General features: G+C 42.0%; 1 protein-coding gene across 4 annotated transcripts in view; it reads right to left on the bottom strand.

Annotated features, from left to right (window-relative positions):
• Window positions 1-21,343, bottom strand: part of LOC108266386 (receptor tyrosine-protein kinase erbB-4) — a 338,116-nt gene that overhangs the window by 237,818 nt on the left and 78,955 nt on the right. The window lies entirely within an intron of this gene.

Genomic DNA, 21,343 nt, shown 5'->3' with positions numbered 1-21,343 from the left:
CCCAACCATCAAACCAAATAACCAATCAACCAACTAACCACCTAACCAATAAATCAACTAACCACCTAACCAATAAACCAACTAACCAGTCAATCAATTAACCCACCAATCAACAAATGAATCAACCAATCAACTAACCAATCAACTATGCAAGCAACCAATCATCAAACCAACTAACCAATCAACCATCCAGCCAATAAACTGTCTAACCAGTCAACTGACTAACCTATCAACCAACTAACCAATCAACCTACTAACCAATCAATCAACTACACAACCAACCAATCATCAAACCAACCAGCCAATCAACTGTCTAACCAACCAGCCAATCAACGGACTAACCAATCAATCAACCAGCCAATCAACTGAGTAACCAATCAACCAACTAACCAATCAACTGACTAACCAATCAACCAACCAGCCAATCAACTGACTAACCAATCAAGGAACAAAGGAAGGAAGGAGAAAGAACAAAAAACAGAAAGAAAAAAAACACAACAAGAATGAAGGATAGAAGAAAACAGAAAGAAAATAAGAAAGAAAGTCTGTAGAGAAGAATGAACGGGATGCAAGGGTTAGCTAGCTAATGTTAGCTCTTTGTTCCCTCTCCGAAAATAGCAGGAAAATGTCGTGAGCTGAGGTTTTAGGAAGACTCCAGGCTCGGTAACTAGCTAACATTACTGCGATAATTAAGACTCTGCAAATACAAAACACACCGTCTACCATCCATGTGAAGGAAGTCTTTCACTGTAGCTTCGTTATGCAGAAATGTTTCTGTAATTCCACCATCGTGCAGTTGAAGTGTTTGGGAATACATCGAATACCAGGGTGAATGAAATGGATTTTGGCTAGATCTCGGTGCCGGAGCAAGTCAAGGCCTGTGCAGTCAGTGCTAATGAGTTGAGATGTCATCGGCATTTGACCTGCCTGTTTTATCTCCATGGCGCACATCCCACCTCAGCTACCTGACCATAGCTGGATCACCAAGTGAGCAAAAGATCCAAGCTACACCATAACTAAAGTCCCGAGTATTACTCCCTGAGACTTCACTCCCTCAAACTTCATAACAGAGCTCTCTGTGCTTTCTCCTTTGAAGCCAAAATTCTTCCTCTATGAAACAACGAACATCAAACAGAGTAAACATGGTGCGCTGTTTATCCACACACCGGCACAATGCAGGAGAAGCATATTAAACAATAAAGAAATACTGCACACTCCATGTGATGAGACTGCAAGAGAAATCAGGATTTTATAATTAACTGGGAGTTATGATGAGGAGACGTGCTGGGAAATTCTCCATCCAGATTGCTACTGTGTCTCTTCTTTCTTTCCTTATTTCTTATTACTTCATTATTTCCTTCCTTCTCTCTTCATTCGTTTCTCTCCCTTTTTCATTCCCTCATTTCTTTCTTTCTTCTATCATTCCCTTAGCATCTCTTTTTTAAAATGATTCTTTTCTTCTTCTTTCCTTTCATCAATTTTCTTTCTTTTTCTTCTTTCTTTCCCTTTTCTATCATTTCCTTAGCATCTCTTTTTTAAAATGATTCTTTTCTTCTTCTTTCCTTTCATCAATTTTCTTTCTTTTTCTTCTTTCTTTCCCTTTTCTATCATTTCCTTATCATCTCTTTTTTAAATTCTTTTTTCTTCTATCCTTTCCTCAATTTTCTTGCTTTCTTTCCCTTAGCATCTCTTTTTTAAATTCTTTTTTGCTTCCTTCCTTGCATCAATTTTCTTTCTTTCCTTCTTTCTTTCCCTTTTCATTCATTTCCTTAGCATCTCTTTTTAATAATTATTTCTATATTTCTTATTACTTACTATTACTATTTCCTTCTTTCCTTCCTTCCTCACCCCCCCCCATTTTTCTATATCATTTCCCTAGCATCTATTTTTTAATTATTCTTTTTTTCTGCCTTCCTTCCTTTCTTCCATCCATCCATCGTTCTTTCTTTCCTTCTTTCTTATTACCTAGTTATTTCCTTCCTTCTCTCTTCATTCTTTTGTTTTACCCTTTTCCTATTAGAATTTCCTTAGCGTCTCTTTCTTAATTATTCCTTTTTTCTGCCTTCCTTCATTCCATCATTTCATCCTTTCTTTCTTCTTCTCTTTCTCTGTTCTTCTTGAATTATTCGGTCACTGCGTGTATCACTTGACTAATCCATGTACAATAATTCCCCTGTTCATCGCTTGCGATAACATTTGTTTGCGTGTGTCGTGTGATGACCTTCACGTGTCTGAATAAGTAATGTACAGGATCCGTTTTAACACGCCGCTGGCAGGTCACGGTTACGCGGTTACAGATCCGAAATCAGTCCTGGGATTTGAACTCGCAATGTTCTGCGCATTAGGAGTGAAGGACAAGTGCAGAGCTCACACTCTGTTCATCACTATTACACTGCTGTCACTATAATGCATTCTGCAGTCTGTAGGTGGCACTGAGCATGTACGTGTGTGTGTGTGTGTGTGTGTGTGTGTGTGTGTGTGTGTGTGTGTGTGTGTGTGTTCCTGACTCTCACCAGTCACCAAACTGGTTTCTTGTCTAAACCACCAAACTGCGCATTGCAGAGCATCAGATAACTCTCTGGGCACCTCACTCATACCTGCTGTACAAATCTTGGCTGCTTATAGTGGCCTGACTCGTTTCTCAGACACACACATACACACAATGACAGGCATTGTTTAAAGCAACACACACACACACACACACACACACACACCTGGACCCTCACCAAGTTGGGGCATCTGTTATCTACTTAAGGCAACAGTTCAGGATAAAATCAAACACTCAAGCCGATCAGTCAACACAGTTCAGCACAAAATTTGTCTCAAACCACATTCAGTACTTTGGGCACGTCGTGCTGACGCAGTGTGACGCGCTGTAATCTATCAACATGATCTATCAACAATCTATGAACACTACACCGCAGCGGCCATATCGTACAGCCTGAATCGCATTGGAAAAGTACTTGAATGGAATTAAAACGCACTACACACTCAATATCCGAGTGTTTCAAGTCGTAAGAACATTGTTGCTAGGCAACTCAGAAACACGGGAGCCAAGCGTGCCTTCAGGTCCTCCTGGGAAGTTCGTAATTACAACGTCGGGTGCGTTCAAGTCACTTCCGTCGGCGCGAGAAAATACAGCGAGGCTGTTGTTGTTTTTTTCTTTAAACTAGAAAACGAAGCACGAAGAATGCACATCAGGTCTGTTTAGCTTTATATATATATATATATATATATATATATATATATATATATATATATATATATATATATAAATGTTTTTAATCCATTTATGAATCTGCTTTATGAAACTTTATCGTCACGTATTATATCGTAATTGTACAATCCTAACGTATTGTGCACATGCAATTAGCTTAACGATAAGGCATAATGACTTAAACTGGCTTCTGAGATGAGTGAACATGCGATTTCAACAAATTCACCGTCAACTACAGACGTCAAGTTTCAGAAGAAAATCCATAATTACGGCTTCGCGGTGGCGTTCGTGTGCGTTCACCTTGTAAATACGATCTTTCCGGACACACCACAAGTATAAGGCAAGCTATCAACGAAGGCTGATAAGTTAGCTAGCTAGCACCTAGCCGCTACGTCTTTTAAATGAATACTGCAAACATGACACTTTGATATTTGTGCTAAGAAATATACAATAATAATAAAACGTTCATTTAGTCCTCACACATAACTGGCACACTACCTAAACGAGGAAGAAATCGGATCAATCGACAGCGTTTAAGCACAAGTACGGGGAAAACTCATTCAGCTGCTCCTTTAAGGACCGCCTTTGGTTATTGATTTGTTGACAGGTGTTGTGATTCGTTCCTAAGCCAGTTTTTTTTATCCCATATTTCGTTCATCAAAAAGCATCATTTGTGCAGAACGACTCACAGCATGAATGATTCATGGTTCTGTAACGTGAAACAAAAGCAATACGATGCTGAATGATGAGGCTGGACATCATTTTTGAGCATCCCTTCATTTGTAGTGGGTGCCTGAGGGCTGTGTGTGTGTGTGTGTGTGTGTGTGTGTGTGTGTGTGTGTGTGTGTGTGTGTGTGTGTGTGTGTGTTTAAACGTGCTTCAGTGCTCTAACAGTCTCGCATTCTCTCACAGATTGTACTGGATAAGAGCCAAAGATTAAGCCAACACACACCCTGGTGCCGAGAGATGCAAACACACACACACACACACACACACACACACACACACACACTTTTAACTAGCTCAGTTACACACTCAAGTCAAATTGCAATCATTCCACTCGAATTTAAACAGCCGCAGCATTTTTTCCATATCAGCTGCGATGTGGGTTAAACACACACACACCCACACACACACACACACACACACACACACACACACACACACACACACACACACACACAGAGTCTTCAGTCTTATAATCTGAGGTATTTTACTTTAAAACGTATTTTAAGAACTAAATAATGCTTCCCTTAACCTTAACCTCTGACCCCGACCCTAACCCTGAACTGTAATCTCGAATTCTTTTACGGTATTGTTATTTATTTATTTATTTATTTATTTATTATTCATTCTATACTTTCACTTACTTACTTACTAGCTTCGTTTAAATTCCCGCGTACTTTACTTTGCTGTATTCAGAGTTCCTTAATTCCTGTATTCAGAGTTACCTTAACCCTTACCATAACCCTAACCCTTACCATAACCCTAACCATAACCCTAACCCTTACACTTACCATAACCCTAACCATAACCCTAACCCTTACCCTTACCATAACCCTTACCATAACCCTAACCCTTACCTTAACACTTACCCTAACCCGTACCAAAACCCTTACCCTTACCATAACCCTAACCCTTACCCTAACCCTTACCCTAACCCTTACCATAACCCTAACCCTTACCTTAAATCGTACCAAAACCCTTACCCTTACCATAACCCTTACCATAACCCTAACCCTTACCCTAACCCGTACCAAAACCCTTACCATAACCCTAACCCTTACCTTAACCCTTACCATAACCCTAACCCTTACCATAACCCTAACCCTTACCCTTACCATAACCCTAACCATAACCCTAACCCTTACCTTAACCCTTACCATAACCCTAACCCTTACCATAACCCTAACCCTTACCCTTACCATAACCCTTACCATAACCCTAACCCTTACCTTAACCCTTACCATAACCCTAACCCTTACGCTAACCCGTACCAAAACCCTTACCATAACCCTAACCCTTACCTTAACCCTTAACATAACCCTAACCCTTACCATAACCCTAACCCTTACCCTTACCATAACCCTTACCATAACCCTAACCCTTACCTTAATCCTTACCATAACCCTAACCCTTACGCTAACCCGTACCAAAACCCTTACCATAACCCTAACCCTTACCATAACCCTAACCCTTACCCTAACCCGTACCAAAACCCTTACCCTTACCATAACCCTAACCCTTACCCTAACCCTTACCCTTACCATAACCATAACCCTTACCCTAACCTTAACCCTTACCATAACCCTTACCCTTACCATAACCCTAACCCTTACACTTACCATAACCCTTACCATAACCCTTACCCTAACCCATACCAAAACCCTTACCATAACCCTTACCCTAACCCTTACCCTTACCATAACCCTTACCCTTACCCTAACCCTCATTTATAGGAATGTATTTTCCACTATTGGTGTTTCTTAATATTGACATGTATAACAAACACAAATATGCTACTGATTCAGGTTACTTTTGCACCCAGATAAGTTTACAACAACACATACACACACAAAAATCTCTTAGTCTGTCTCTAGGCACACAGAGTAACAGTACACACTTGCAACTGATCCGAAAAGATGCAGTGTGTGTGTGTGTGTGTGTGTAAGTGAGTGAGTGGGATCACACAAATATCCCTGCGTTGCTTCTAGTTCTTAGTGTCCCTGAGAGTGCACAGAGAAGGTCAGCGTCTTACCTGCAAAACACAGAGAGAAAGAGAGAGAAGGAAAAACACGTTAGATTCCACCTGAAGCCCATCCATCACTGTCCACATGCTTTATGTGGCTCTGCAAACACTGCTCAATTTCTGTTCCAACAAAAACAATCTGAGTTGGTTCTATCGTAGGTGTGTTTTCAGTGGGTGTAGACTGCAGCCTGCACCGTGCACTTGCTCCGATGTTCATGCACACCTGCAATTTCAGCTAACCACTGTTTTTGTAAAGCAGTCGTCCCTAATCCTGGCACAGAGGCTGTGATGCAAACCCCAACGTGGCCTTCGCTCAACTCGCAGACACGTCGCAAATTTGACTTGGCAGTGATGGCTAAATGTAATCTCGCTGCTCAGGTCTATGGGGAGACAGCTTTGGCTTTTAATGCTTCTGGACTTTCCACCACACTCTTGGACGTGGGGACAAATTGTGATAGGAAACATCTTGAGTATTATAAAAGCAGCACTGATTCAATATGACATTATGTACTGATGTGGTTCAGTATTATGCATCAGTTTGATTTATTTATTTATTTTAGATAGACGCACAGGCCACACCTTCTTCACTGTGTCTCAAATGCACAGAGGTCACACTTGCTTCACAGTTTCCAACAGGTAAAGAGGCCATACCTCATGTACTGGAATTGAAAGGTACAGTGGTGATGCATACGTTATAGGTACTGGAACGTATGGAGAACATGCCTTCATCACTCGGTCTGACAGGCACAGAGGCCACGCCCACTTTACTAGCACTGGAAGGTACAGAGGTCAAGCCTACTTTAGTAGCACTTAAAGGTAGAAAGAACATGCCTTCTTTACCGGTTCTGAAAGGTAGAGAGGCCATGCCTTCTTTACCGGGTCTGAAAGGTAGAGAGGCCATGCCTTCTTTACCGGGTCTGAAAGGTAGAGTGGCCATGTATTCTTTACCGGGTCTGAAAGGTAGAGTGGCCATGTATTCTTTACCGGGTCTGAAAGGTAGAGTGGCCATGCGTTCTTTACCGAGTCTGAAAGGTAGAGAGGCCATGTATTCTTTACCGGGTCTGAAAGGTAGAGTGGCCATGCCTTCTTTACCGGGTCTGAAAGGTAGAGTGGCCATGTATTCTTTACCGGGTCTGAAAGGTAGAGAGGCCATGCCTTCTTTACCGGGTCTGAAAGGTAGAGTGGCCATGTATTCTTTACCGGGTCTGAAAGGTAGAGTGGTCATGTATTCTTTACCGGGTCTGAAAGGTAGAGTGGCCATGCCTTCTTTACCGGGTCTGAAAGGTAGAGAGGCCATGCCTTCTTTACCGGGTCTGAAAGGTAGAGAGGCCATGCCTTCTTTACCGGGTCTGAAAGATAGAGAGGCCATGCCTTCTTTACCGGGTCTGAAAGGTAGAGTGGCCATGCCTTCTTTAACGGGTCTGAAAGGTAGAGTGGTCATGTATTCTTTACCGGGTCTGAAAGGTAGAGTGGTCATGCCTTCTTTACCGGGTCTGAAAGGTAGAGAGGCCATGCCTTCTTTACCGGGTCTGAAAGGTAGAGTGGTCATGTATTCTTTACCGGGTCTGAAAGGTAGAGTGGTCATGTATTCTTTACCGGGTCTGAAAGATAGAGTGGCCATGCCTTCTTTACCGGGTCTGAAAGGTAGAGTGGTCATGTATTCTTTACCGGGTCTGAAAGATAGAGTGGCCATGCCTTCTTTACCGGGTCTGAAAGGTAGAGAGGCCATGCCTTCTTTACCGGGTCTGAAAGGTAGAGTGGTCATGTATTCTTTACCGGGTCTGAAAGGCAGAGAGGCCATGCCTTCGTTACCGGGTCTGAAAGATAGAGAGGCCATGCCTTCTTTACCGGGTCTGAAAGGTAGAGTGGTCATGCCTTCTTCACCGGGTCTGAAAGGTAGAGAGGCCATGCCTTCTTTACCGGGTCTGAAAGGTAGAGAGGCCATGCCTTCTTTACTGGGTCTGACAGGCACAGGGGCCACACCCACTTTACTAGCACTGAAAGGTACAAAGGCCACACCTCATTTACTAGGACAAACAGGTACTGGGGCTACAACTACTTTAATGGCACTGGATGGTACAGAAGTGACACATTCGCTAGCAATGACAAATATTAAGGTCATTCCTCTCTCACAAGCACTGACAGGTGTTGAGGCCTTACCTCCTTAACTTGGCCCTATAACTATAAAGATCACATTTCATTTACTGTGACTGACAGGTATTGAGGTTGCATCTTTTTTACTGGGATTGAATGGTGCAAAGGCCAGACCTCCTTCACTGCATCTGACAAACCCAGAGGCCAGACCTCCTTCACTGGGACTGACAGGCACAGAAGCTATGCCTCCTTTCCTGGAACTGAAAGTTACACAGGCCACACCTCCTTCAGTGTGACTGACAGGCGCAAAGCAACGACGTCTTCACTAGGAGTGACAGATCCCGAAGCCACATCTCTTTCAGGGGGACCTACAGATACAGAGGCCACACCACCTTTGTTTGTGAGGCCATAGATCATAGCCTCTGTGTGTATTGACTCAGGCTAAAGTTAATATACCATCATCTGTGTATTGGATCTGCTGTCATGATGATGAATGAGTGATCAGATGAGATGTGTGAGAATGAAAAAAAAAAAAAAAACACTGATGGGTAGTCCTGAATGTACTAGAATAACACTGAGATGCAATTCACACCTGTTCCTTATATCCATCCTGTGCATTTTTCAAAAAGATTTGAATAGAATGATCACTCAACGCACTTCTGGAGACACATTTAGGCAGATATAACATACCGTGTAGGTAAGTGCAGTCATCTCTTTAACCCCTCTAAATATTCTGTATTGCATCATGGCCCATGTGTTTTCTTATGGTGTAGATTACAAAAATGTCACATTATTTTTTATGTCTAAACCCAAAACAAATGGAAAACAAAGGATAACACAGGAAATCGGTCAAATAGGTCTGTATATTAGGTGGGATTCAGCTTACTTCTCTAGGGAAACTCTTAAAGTTTCTAAGTGGAATCCTAAAACAAAGAGGTTTCCTTTTTTTTTTCTTTCTTTTTTTTTTTTTTAAAGAAAGCTATAATCATTAATCATCCAAAGAACCCCTGACAAACTCTTTAATCTAGGCAGGTAGACTTCCCCTGGAGCATGGTTTTAAATGGTTCCCAAGTGGTATCATTGGAAAGATTGTGATTCTGAATACAGATGATGCCACGGCCATTACAGTACATGGCTGAGAATCCAAACGGGAAAACATGTCTGTGCTCTCTTGGTGGGAGGGATAGGATATTCTATCTCCATTGTCGGAGTGTGCAGCTGACGTAGCATGAGCAGGAACTTGAAAGATGTCGTGGCTGGCTTCATGTGTCTTAGAGGACGCACATGTTAGCCTGCACCCTCCCTGGTGCGTAGCTGTCGAGTGATAGGAGCGAGCTAGCGCTAGTGGGTGGGAACTGGCAAATGAGCAAATTGGAAGAGTTAAACATAGTTTTGAGCTGCTTAGACTGGCCAGAAACTTCTCGATTTACTGTACCAAACTCTGACCCAGAAATACCAAACATATCAAACACTGACCAAGAGATCTGCAGACTGGAGCCTAACAGCACCAACTGAGGCCTACTGTGAATCGAGGCTATAAAAAAAGGCAATATAACCCCATCAATGGAACAATTGATGTATGTGTAATAAAACCACTGACATAGATAACCTTCAAGCCAATTATCCCCCTCTGCCTATCCAATGTGATCTCATGATTGTAAATTAGTCTGCCAACACAAAGCCAAGTGGTATAAAAGCTTGCGAATGATTTTGGTTAAGGCCAGCGAGTGGAGTTAACGGCTGTACCGTTTCTGTTGTATTTATCCGTATATAAAGCGATGAAAATGCTCATGCTTGTTAGAATTTGCTTGATCATGATGGCGTAGGGGCAGCAGGGCAGAACAGGGGGTAGTGTTGTGCCGAACAGGTTCCCTCAGGCTCTCCGGCGTCTTCCCACCTCCAGGTAGTTAGATTGGTGATTACCTTTACGTGTGAACGGGTGTGTTTGGACTGGCCTCCCATCTATGGTATAGTCCTGCCTCGTGCCTATCCCGGGATAGGCTCTGGATCATGACCCTACCCAGGATAGAGATCTTAATGCATATGAATTAACAACAATACCATAGTTGAAACTGTAGCTGAAGGTGACATTCATTGACGGAGCCTTGATGTGTGAAACAAATGCAGCGCAGAAGATTCATACTGTAGTCTGACAGCCCACCACAGTCTTAATGAGGTGCTCGCAGAAATCGAAAGCTGTGTGCATTTGGGAGCAGAGAGGCAAGAGATTATTTGTGCTAAAACAAATCTGGCATGCCAGTATTTCCATTAAAGGTCATCACTGCCAGAAACCCACAGTGGAACCTCACTGAGGTTAAGGTTCACAAGAAGAAACACATGGAGAAATAAGAAGAGAGAGGAGGTGGAGTACAAAGCAGCCATCCTCTACAGTTCCTATCGATTCTCCATTAGCTCGCACCAACCTTGGTTAATTCAGTCCACATTGTGTTGTTCACGTCTCTGGCCATGCAATCTTAATTAATTCTGATCCAAGGCCAAGGAAGTAAATTACTCTCTCTGCTCAATGACCGGCACTTACTTTGTCCTGCACAGCTTGGTTTTAATGTCTACTCAATCTCCCATTTCACAAAGCATCTCTATCTGTTTATCACCAGTTTAAACTGAAGTGTAATCAGTTTAAAATCTGATGCCAGTGTTGAAATTACACATATGATTCTCATCAGGTGTCGAGTACGTGTCTGTATAGTGCTCCAAATATCTGTATCCGGATTTGAACCTGAAGTGGCTAGGGTCTAGACTGGATGTGTTTTGTTTTATTTTATTTTATTACTGGATTTCATTTTATTTCAATTGGCTTTTTTTTTTTTTTTAATTTTTTTTTTATTAACTCTGAACCATACAACAAAAGAAACACATGCAGAAATGTCAGCATGGTCTGTGATTTCTGGTTCAGGAAATTAATCTACACTGTCTGACCAATCAGATTTCAGAATTGCATACTAACCATACTAGCAATAATCAAGTCAAATCTTATAGGTTAAAAACATCTGGCCACACAAAATCAAGCCACAAAATCTAATTATTAATCTAATCTAATGGCTAAATAGTGCTAATTCATTAACATTTAAAGTAAAGAAATATTTCAGGTTTTTTTTTTAATACAGTAGCACCCAAATAAATTTCCCCATGAGGATTTAAAAAAAAACAACAAAAAAAAAAACAAAAAAAAACATGCATCCAACCATCATTAATCATACTAAATCCAGTGATATCTATTTTCTTATATATTTCTTACAAATTCTGCGAAAATTGCATTACATGGATGATAATAAAAGTCTTAAAACAACACTCTGTCCAAACCGGAAACAAATAAAGACTCCTATTTCTGAACAGCTTGACGTTTGGGTCGTCTGCTTCTTATTGCCTGACCTCTAGGGGCACTGATGCTTAGCGCAGCCACTCTATCTGGCATGACAACAGCAACGGGATGAAGGAGGCAGGGCGAACGGTGATAAACCGGGGTAATAACTCCTGCTGTGTGGGCTGCAAAGGGCAAGCCTTCACCCCTCACCAGGAACGAAGCCAATATCACCCAGCGCTGTGCATCCTTCCCGCGCCTAATGGAATTGGCTGGCTGTAATAATAATTTAAATTTCACGCCCCGGTGCTCTGGCCAGGACGAACAGGCTGAGAACGGGCATAAATTAGCCGGGCCGTGCCCACTGATCAATGAGGGAGCCATTCAGGACCTATTGATCTGCCATTTGCAGCAGGTAATCAAGGTAATAACATACCACACTCACCTTTATGGGCGGACCTAACCTGTGGGATGAAGAGCTCTTTAGTCCCTATACTACGCTGTTTAGTGCTTTAGATCCTCCATTTCGTCAGACTGGAGTAACGAGGCAATTTTCCGTGCTCTTTGCCGAGGTGAACCGGATGTAGTTTGCATTGACATCTTCAATCATAGGCGCTAGTAATGATAAAAAGACTCGATTGTATACCTTTTAGGAGTTTGATTTTATTACTGTATATTTATGCTTTTTTATATTTATTTTTACTTGCAAGCGCAAGTCATTTTTGAACTTAATACAAAAACAAATAATGAATTTAAAGATTAGTGGTTTTTAAAAAGATAAAAACTACTGAGTTTCATTATCAGATGATACTCGAGATTACAGTATCGGTATAGAAATCGGTTCAGTATCGGTTATCAGTATCAGAAAAAAACACAGTGGTATCGTGCCATCTATAGTTTAAGCAGATTTTGCACCCAGCCACTTTAAAGAAAAAACATCTACAAGGCGCACCATTTTTCAATGGAAGCAATAAAAATACAAATCTGCTGCTGACAAAACCTTTCAGAAGTGCTACGATCTGAGCACTTTGATCGTTACTATCAAATGCACAGCTTTTATTCAAAGTTTCAGAATAAATCACAGTCCTGCTTCACAATTTCAAAGCGAGACACCCCGAGGCTCTTAAAGACAGCGGTGCCTTGAGGCGAGAGCACCAGAGCTGCCTGTCTCATGGTAGAATGAGGCCAGCTTGGAGGATGAAGAAAGAAAATAGAGGAGGAATGAAGACGGCATGCCGTGCTGTGCCGTGGCGTGGCGTGACGCGTGACTCTCAGTGCTCGGCGCCTGGGGATTCCGGTACACACTAAAACAAGTGGTGTGCGTGCACGCACTAATTAACTAAGTTTCCCAAACGAACCAGTGCGCAGAAATAAGTGCGTCTGGGAGCTCGTTCAAAGCAGCGACGGCACAAGCGGCACGAAGGGGAGCGCCAAATGCAAATGGGGACGACGAGAGCGTGCCAAGAGGCACGGCGCTAAAAACGGAAAGCCGGGGAGCAAAACAAAACAGGCAGAGCTACAGGAACGGTGGTGGAAAAAAAAGAAAGCCTTTTGGGAAGTAAAGCAAGCAAGTGACCTTTGACCTTTCACTCTGACCTATGACCTTTCGACGAAGACAAACTGCCGAACGATGAGAGTCGCGCAACAGTGTGCGCATGACAGTGCAAGCGTGATTCTCCTGAGACACACCTGAATTAAAACCTGATACTTGCAAATAATGAATCGATTCATTCCGATTTCAGATTCTGTTATTTTGAACGAACAGATCAGTTTCTAAACTGATTCAAATACAGATACGAATAGTAGGCGTGTTGTCTTTTATTATTAAAAAAAAAAATTTTTTTTAGGAAAGCTTCACAGAAAGGTTCACATGGCGTCAGGTTGAAAGTAAAACTGTGCGTCTTTAATTAAAGGCGCCACATCAAATGAGAGAAAGTGACGAAAGTGGAGGGCAATGGATGGAGAAGAGCAAATTCGAAAGAACGACAGAATTGAAGCATGTATGAGAAGGAAAGAAATGCTGAGAGTGCGAGAGAGAAGTGATGATTAGAAGGAGTGGCGAATCAGGAGAAAGAAGAACAAGAGAGATCGAATGTGTGGATGAGACAGAGACGTTGGTGTGGTGGTGGGGTTTAGATCACGGAGCGAGAGAGGCCGAGAGAGGTAGAGACAGAATGAGAGAGAAAGAGAGAATGAGAAATCAAACAGTGAGTGTGTTCTCCCCGGAAATGCCCAGTGCTAAAGCGAGAAGGAGGAATCCCGGCTGTCGTCCTGCTTCGTGTTAATGATTCTGATCTCGGCCCAGTTTCCCTCCATCTGCCGTCTTCGCCCAGCTACATCTAACACGCCGCCCCAAACCCGGCTCTCCTCCATCAATTATTCACTCCATCATGGCTCCTTTGTGAAAATCTCCTTGGGGCTGAAGTCTCCTACAGGCTCTCGCTCTCATCTCTCTGCCTGCTTGGTGCCCACTCAGGCCTCGTTAAGAGGCCGTGGCTCAACAATTCCTTGTACACACCAAAAGATTTGTGCAGGCTCCGGTCCACAAAAAGCACCACACTGCTGTTCGCCAGCAGGCTAATACGGCACTGAGACTGAAGGCTCGACATGATACAATAAATAAAGAAAAGTCCTCACCACCATCCTCACAAAACAATGTAGTACGGTATTATCTGCAAAATCCCAGGGAATGAGCTGTTACTATAGAAACGATAATTTACCCAAACAAGGGTATTAATAAAAAACACTTTGCAGCTGGTACTACTGTCAAAGCTGCTGAAGATTAACCGACACCTTCTAACCAATCAGATTCGAGACGTGATATAAAGAGACCGACTCTGAGGGACTTTATTTGTAGAACAGAGTATTATCTCTCTCCTTGTATTTAAGGTGAAAGTAATAAGCACTTTGCTGTGCTGGTCTCAGAGCACCACTATAAAGCATTTTAATTCCCCCATTAAATAAGCCGATGAATAAATGGATAAACGAGTCTCTCTATGCTCCTCTCGCTCGCTGGCCGACGGCCATGAACCGGCCGTGACATCATCATGATTAATGAGTCCTGCTCTCAAAACGAGGACGCAACAAGTGACCCACACATCCATGCAAAAGAATGCACACGCCTTTGGACCGCCTGCCATATTTGACTCATTTTCGCCTCCACGACCGATGACTACATCGTTGAAACCTCCACGTGGTACACATGAAATTTAAAAACAAACAACATTTAACCACCGCTGTATCGCTATAAATAAGAAAGCAGTCTGGATACACTCTGGAGTCCATGGATCATCCAGTTCCTATACCGCTTATCATTCAGGGTCACGGGGAACCTGGAGCCTATCTCAGGGAGCATCGGGCACAAGGCGGGGTACACCCTGGACAGGGTGCCAATCCACCGCAGGGCACACAATCACATAAAATCCAGGCTTGCCAAAGAGACAGCGGAGATCCCACAGGACCAAAACCTAGCACACATTCAGCACGTAGCGCCCTTTCTTACTTTGTCCATTTATTATAGGCAAGCGCTGATAGAAGAATTGAGGTGAATGAGCGGAGGGCGACGTGTTGATAAGCCCCGTCTTGACTAACACGTCCTTGGAGCTAATCGGTTTCAACTGCAGCAGGTTGCTGTTACTCCGCGCCAAATGTGAACAAATTAAATGAGGCAATTAAAAGCTGAATAAGCCAGCGTTGATAATTGTGACCTGATATGCCAGGCCCAATTATAATGAAGCCGGTTCTGCTTCATAGGGTTAGCCATGTTGAGACACACAGACGGCAGTTAAGCAGAGAGAGACACAGAGAGAGGGAGAGAGGGAGAGACTGAGGAAGTGAAAATGAATATGGTTCCAGATTAGTGGAAAAGGGAGAGAGAAGGATCTAAGGATCTGAACAAGCAGAATCTAAATGCTACTGTACGATGTACTGAGTGAACTTGATGCTTTAGTAAACAGCTCGAGTTGCTGGAGGTTTATAATCGGACGATTGCTAAAGTACAAAAAAACAAGCTTCCAGAACCAACAACTAGCTAACTAGCTAGCTAACCTAGCTAATGTGCCAACCAGATAGTGTTTTCCAGGTCTGAAGGGATCCAATACAAGTTTCTAAAGAGAATGCGCAAGTTTCTTGGCACCTGCAATTCAGGAAACAACCCTACATTCCCATACTACTGTATATTTCCAGGGCCACAAGTTTTCTTGGTCCTATATTACCAGGATCATATGTTTCCAGTTCCTTTAGTCATATAGGGTCTTATTTTATCCACTATAGCACTACAGTCCCCAGGTGTTGCCAGTGGGACAGTGGTAGCTCAGCGGTTAAGATGTTGGATTACTGATTGGAAGGTTGTGATTTCAAATCCCAGCCGTGCCAAGCTGCAACTGATGGGCCCTTGAGCAAGGCCCATAACTGCTCGGTTGTATAAATGAGATAAATGTTAGTTGCTCTGGATGAAGGTGTCTGTCAAATGACGTAAATATCAAATGTAATGCCGGGTTCCTATGTTCTCCCTGCCCTATATACACAGGTTCAAGTTTAGGTGTTCCATATTCCCAGGATACTATGTCGCTAGGGTGCTATATTCTGATGCTGCTATAATCCTAGGGTCCTTTTGTCCGAGGGTCATCTTTTGCCAGGGTTTTCCCAGGTCCATATATACCCAGGGTTCTTCTATCTTCCCAGACTACTATAGTCCCAGGGATCCTTGTTCCTCCCATTGTCCCATTTTTCCAGGCTCCTCAGGTTGCAGGAATTTTTGTTCCTAATACTAATTTTCCCAATGTTCCTAGGACTTGGACAGTATGTTCCATAGGTCCTACATTGCCAAAGCTCTAGGTTCCCAGGGTCCGAAGTCGTACATTTCTAGGCTCCTATGTTCTCAGAGCCCTTTCATTGCCAGGCTCCGATATTCCCAAGGCCCAGTCCTCAGGGGTTTTGTATTCCCAGTGCCATATATTCCCCAAGTCCATGTGTTTCTGTCCTTTAGCCCCACATTGCTTTCTCCTGATAACATGAAGAGTACACTAACACCTATACCTATATTAGAAAACAAATGTACCCTGGCAGTAAATCATACGTTAGCTGCAGCCGAAAGTTGCTTTGAGGTTCAACCTACGGTGACCCCGTGACCCCAACCATGACCTTAGGGATAGGATTAGGATAAGCAGTTGTTTTAAGCACTTATAATGAAGTGTTTATACACTTGCACATTCTCACGCACACATTTTCAGGTTTAACCTGTTTACTGGCAAAGCAGCTTACATAAGAGCCAAAGTGGAATCTTCTTTCATCAACACACTGGAACGTTTTCAGATTGGTTAACGGTTTCCTACGTTACTCCCTATGTCATTCGACTACCTGCTGATAGTGGTGGCACTGGAATTTAGCCCTCGCTTCATCTTTACCTAAAGTCGGAGATGCAGCAGCGCTTTAGTATTTAGTTACCTCTTCATCTGTGCACTCTGTTCAAAATTTCATCTTTTACGGGTGACGTCATCACACTCATCATCTTGTAAAATGCGAACTAGTTGCGCCGGTTCTCTGCTGTAAATCAGCACAGGGACTCTGGGACTTTGACACCAGCGTTTGAGTGGCGAATCAATTTCATTTTGCGGTGGTATTTGCTCGTTTTATATCTCCGCATTGAAAATAGAACAAGTTAGAAACCAAAGTGAGAGCGTGAGAGCGTCAGAGCGAGAGAGCCTGTTTAAATATTTCATGGTCTATTGCAACGATGATCATTTTTACAAAGGCAGATCAACATTGGTCTTGTACAATTGTTATTATATTACCAATTACTTTCTTATAGCTGCCAATGTAAAGCTCTTTTCAGCAGAAATGCAGATGATTAACATCTGTCCCTGAAAACAGATCCTGCTGCATAATGGCAGCACTCGGGAGCATGGATTAGATGCCTCCATTTGTTCTAATCACCATTAGATAAAGCAAAGCAATTCTGCTGTGTGAATAAATGACCACATTCGTGGCTGCTTCGAGCGGAACGCAAGCAATTTTTAATAGAGTGGTCTCCAAACGCATTAAAAGCTGAACTTGATTTCAACCATCCGGAGCATTTCTCAGAAAAATAGCGATAGCATATAATAAAAGCTTTTACCCTATCCAGATCATGCGGGCTATAAAAATAGAAAATATCCTTCCGCGAATAAAGTTTAATCATGTCAATACCCAGTTTACTGTATATAAGTATCTTGGAGAAATCCACACAGTTGGCAGGAACAGTATGGCTTTTTTCCCCTCACAGAACATACGGGAGGAGAGATGCATGGTCTTGATGGACACTTCTGGTAACCAATAGACATGTTAGTTTAATAAATAGCACGATTTATCAGCTTTCCGTTGATTCTAGAGCGTAGAAGAGATCCGTGTTTTTCCTCGGACAGCGACGATCCTAGCTATGTCGTCTGTAGCCGGTTGGCTGCTGTTTTTGCTTTCGCTATTCTCGCTAAAACAACATTTTGGCCAAAGATACAATTATCTATCTAATATCTCGCTTACTCTGAACTCAGCCAAGACATGTTTGGTATCTGATGTTCCTTTGTAGTTTTGCACTGGAGCTTAGTTTCTAACGTAGCATGTATCGTGTTTAAAAGTTTATAGCTTTAACACATCACCACACGCTCATCTCAAACCATGTCGAGTTGCTAAGTAGCGACAAAATGGTGGACGTTAAAAAACCACCAATAAATAAATAAATTAAAAATACAGGTATAGCAATTCTCATGAGAATCTGAAAGACTTTTGTATGTTAGAGGTGAGTATGTTGCTGTGTTAAAGATATAACTTGTATTTACTTCTACAAAGATGACATTAGCCTCGTAGCTCCAGCAGAAAAGAAGCGTAATTGTTTGAAAATGTAATGCTGTGCAGAGAGGACCTTCTTTCTTTCTTATCACCCCCACCCCCCCAGTTCGTCAGCCATTGGCAAAGAAAAAATAGCAACAACTCAAAAGAGCCTTAAACAGCGCTGATCCATTATGGCCTCTACTTCTCTAAGGCTCCCTCTGATAAACACTTCATCTCTGGTCGACTCTCTCTCTCTCTCTCTCTCTCCCCCATTCTTTCTCTCTCCTCTCATCACATGCACTCCTCATTTTGCTCAGAGCTAGTAGCTCAGAGTTAGCCTGACCTTCACACAGCTTGCACACACCAAGCACACGTATCTGGAATCCACACGTCTGATCGCTGTAACTCTGAGAACAACTGCTCTTTGTAATTTTATTACATTTTACTTATTTTATTATTATTATTATTATTATTATTATTATTATTATTATTATTATTAATTTTATTTTTTTTAAATCAATAATTTAAATTAAAAATATATATATTTATAAATGTAAATATATAAATAAAAAAATAAAAAAATAAATATATAAATATAAATAAAAAATGAATCAAATAAAATAATTTAAATTAAAAAATATATTTTTTTTATTATTTTTGAATTCTTTTGTCATAGACATTTAGTAAAACCCAGGCTGGTTTAAAAAAAAAAATTAAATGCAACTGTTTTTTTATGTTGGGTTTTTTTTTCTTTATTTTTTTGTCCTCCATGTTTTTACCCCCTCATAAACATTAAATAAAGGTATCACTGAAGGGTTTATGTTTTTCTCCTAATGCAAGCAAGCTAGCGATATGTAAAAACAAATGGCATTAATATATATATATATATATATATATATATATATATATATATATATATATATACATTTAAACTCTTAGAAATAAAAAAAATGGGATTTTTTTTGTTTCTTAATTTTTTATCCTTTTTATTTTTTTTTATATTTAATATGCATTAAATAAAAGTATCACTGAGCTAATTTTTAATGAATAATACTGTTTTGCAATACGGGAATACAACAGTACCCTTGTTTTCTGAATTTGCTCACGACTGCAAAGTTTCTTTTTGTTTCCTTTTTTCTTTTTCTTTTTGTGTGGTTAATGTTCTGAGCGGATGATTGCAAAGTGCTGAGTTCAAGTCCAAGTTCAAGACCTGAACTGCCAATTCCCATCTCGGTCTCTCAGTGTCCTCACTGCACGTGAGTCACCACTGCGGGAGGACTCTCTGAGACACGTGAAGCCGGACGTGTGTTTTATAGGAAGAAATCGGATGAGTTTAGGTGGAAAATACAGGTGTAGCTGATGAAGCAGAAGCTCAGTGTCGCTACAGGAACGCTGATGTTGGTAGCGTCTGAGACACAGAGACACAGAAGTAGAGCTAATAAAGATCTAGATGAGATGCGGGACGTTCGGGATCCTCTGATTAGAATAAAATGAACAGGTGTAATAGAACGTAGTATAATGAAATTTTCAGTAAATTGTAATATAGAACTGCATATTCAGTGTAGCTTTTCATATATTATTAGTGTTCGGTGCAGGGACACACACACACACACACACACACACACACACACACACACACACGATCGGAGAGGGAGAGAGAAGAAAAAAGAAACAGACCGAGAGAAAAAAATAAATAGAAACACAGACAGACATAGTAAGAGGAAGAAAGAAAGAAAGAAACAAACAAACAAAAGAAAGAAAGAAACAAACATAAGAAAGGAAGAAACAGAAACACAGACAGACAAAATAAGAGGAAGAAAGAAAGAAAGAGATACAGACAGGCAAAGAGAGACAAAAAGAAAGAAAGAAAGAAAGGAAGAAATAGAGACACAGACAAAATGAGACTCTCTCTCTCTCTCTCTCTCTATCTCTCTCTCTCTCTCTCTCTCCCGTCGCTCCATTATTGCTCCATTTTACCTTTTCTGCCTCTCATCCTACACTCTATTCCCCACTTCTCCTTCTGTCTGTCTCTCTCCCTCTTCCCCTCCCTCCCTCTCCCTCTCTCCCTCTCTCTCTCTCTCTCTCCCCGTCCCTCCCTCTCTCTCTCCCTCCCTCCCTCTCTCTCTCTCCCTCCCTCCCTCTCTCTCTCTCTCTCTCTCTCTCTCTCTCTCTCTCTCTCAGGGTCAGAAGGTGTAAACAGTGTGGAATGCGATGAGTCCTTCAGATTAATAACTGAGTCGTATTGGACTGTAGAAATGGCTGGGTCAGTGTCAGAGAGCCACTCATTACCATAACACAGGACACACACACACACACACACCACACACACACATACTTACACTTGAATGTGTGTGACCCCCATTAGTGTCAGTGCAGGCAGTAAACTGTGAAATGATGTGTGCGTGTGTGTGTGTGTGTGTGTGTGTGTGTGTGTGTTTGTATGCCTGCATTTCAGCTCTCTAGCAGAACGGAAGCTGCAGGTCTACACGCATGGAGTGGCTCATACCTTAACAGACATAATGAACACACACACACACACACACACACACACACACACACACACACACACACACACACAGAGACCTCAAGAATGAACCTCATCACACTCTTACAAACAAGATTTATCAGTGTTAATGAATGAACCATGGCAGTAAAAGAGCCGTATTTCAATTTCAAAGAAGGGGGCGTGGCATCTGTGACCATCAGTCCCAGTGAAAGGAGGTGTGGCCTTTGTGCATGCCAGTCCCAGTGAAAGGAGGTATAGCCTTTGTGCTTGTCAGTCCCAGGAAAAGGAGGTGTGGTCTTTGTGCATGTCAGTACCAATAAAAGGAGGCATGGCCTATGCAAATGTCTCTCTCACTGAAGCTGATGTGGCCTCTGTGCATGTTAGTCGTAGTGAAGGAGGTGTGGCCTGTAAGACTGACAGTCCTCACAAAGGATGTGTGGCCTTTGCAAATGTCATTCTCAGTGAAGGAGGTGTGGCTTCTATGTCTGTCAGTCCCAGTGAATGAAGCATGGCCCTTGCAAATGTCAGTCCTAATAAAAGAGGTGTGGCTTCAGTTCCTTTAAACGAGGCGTGGCCATCGTGAACATCAGTCCCAGGGAAGGAGGTGTGGTTTTCCATTCTTCAACGCTAACACTTGTTTGGACCGATATTACA

This window comes from Ictalurus punctatus, chromosome 6 (assembly GCF_001660625.3).
Source record: "Ictalurus punctatus breed USDA103 chromosome 6, Coco_2.0, whole genome shotgun sequence".
Classification (NCBI taxonomy): domain Eukaryota; kingdom Metazoa; phylum Chordata; class Actinopteri; order Siluriformes; family Ictaluridae; genus Ictalurus; species Ictalurus punctatus.
This window is presented reverse-complemented; position numbering and strand designations above follow the sequence as displayed.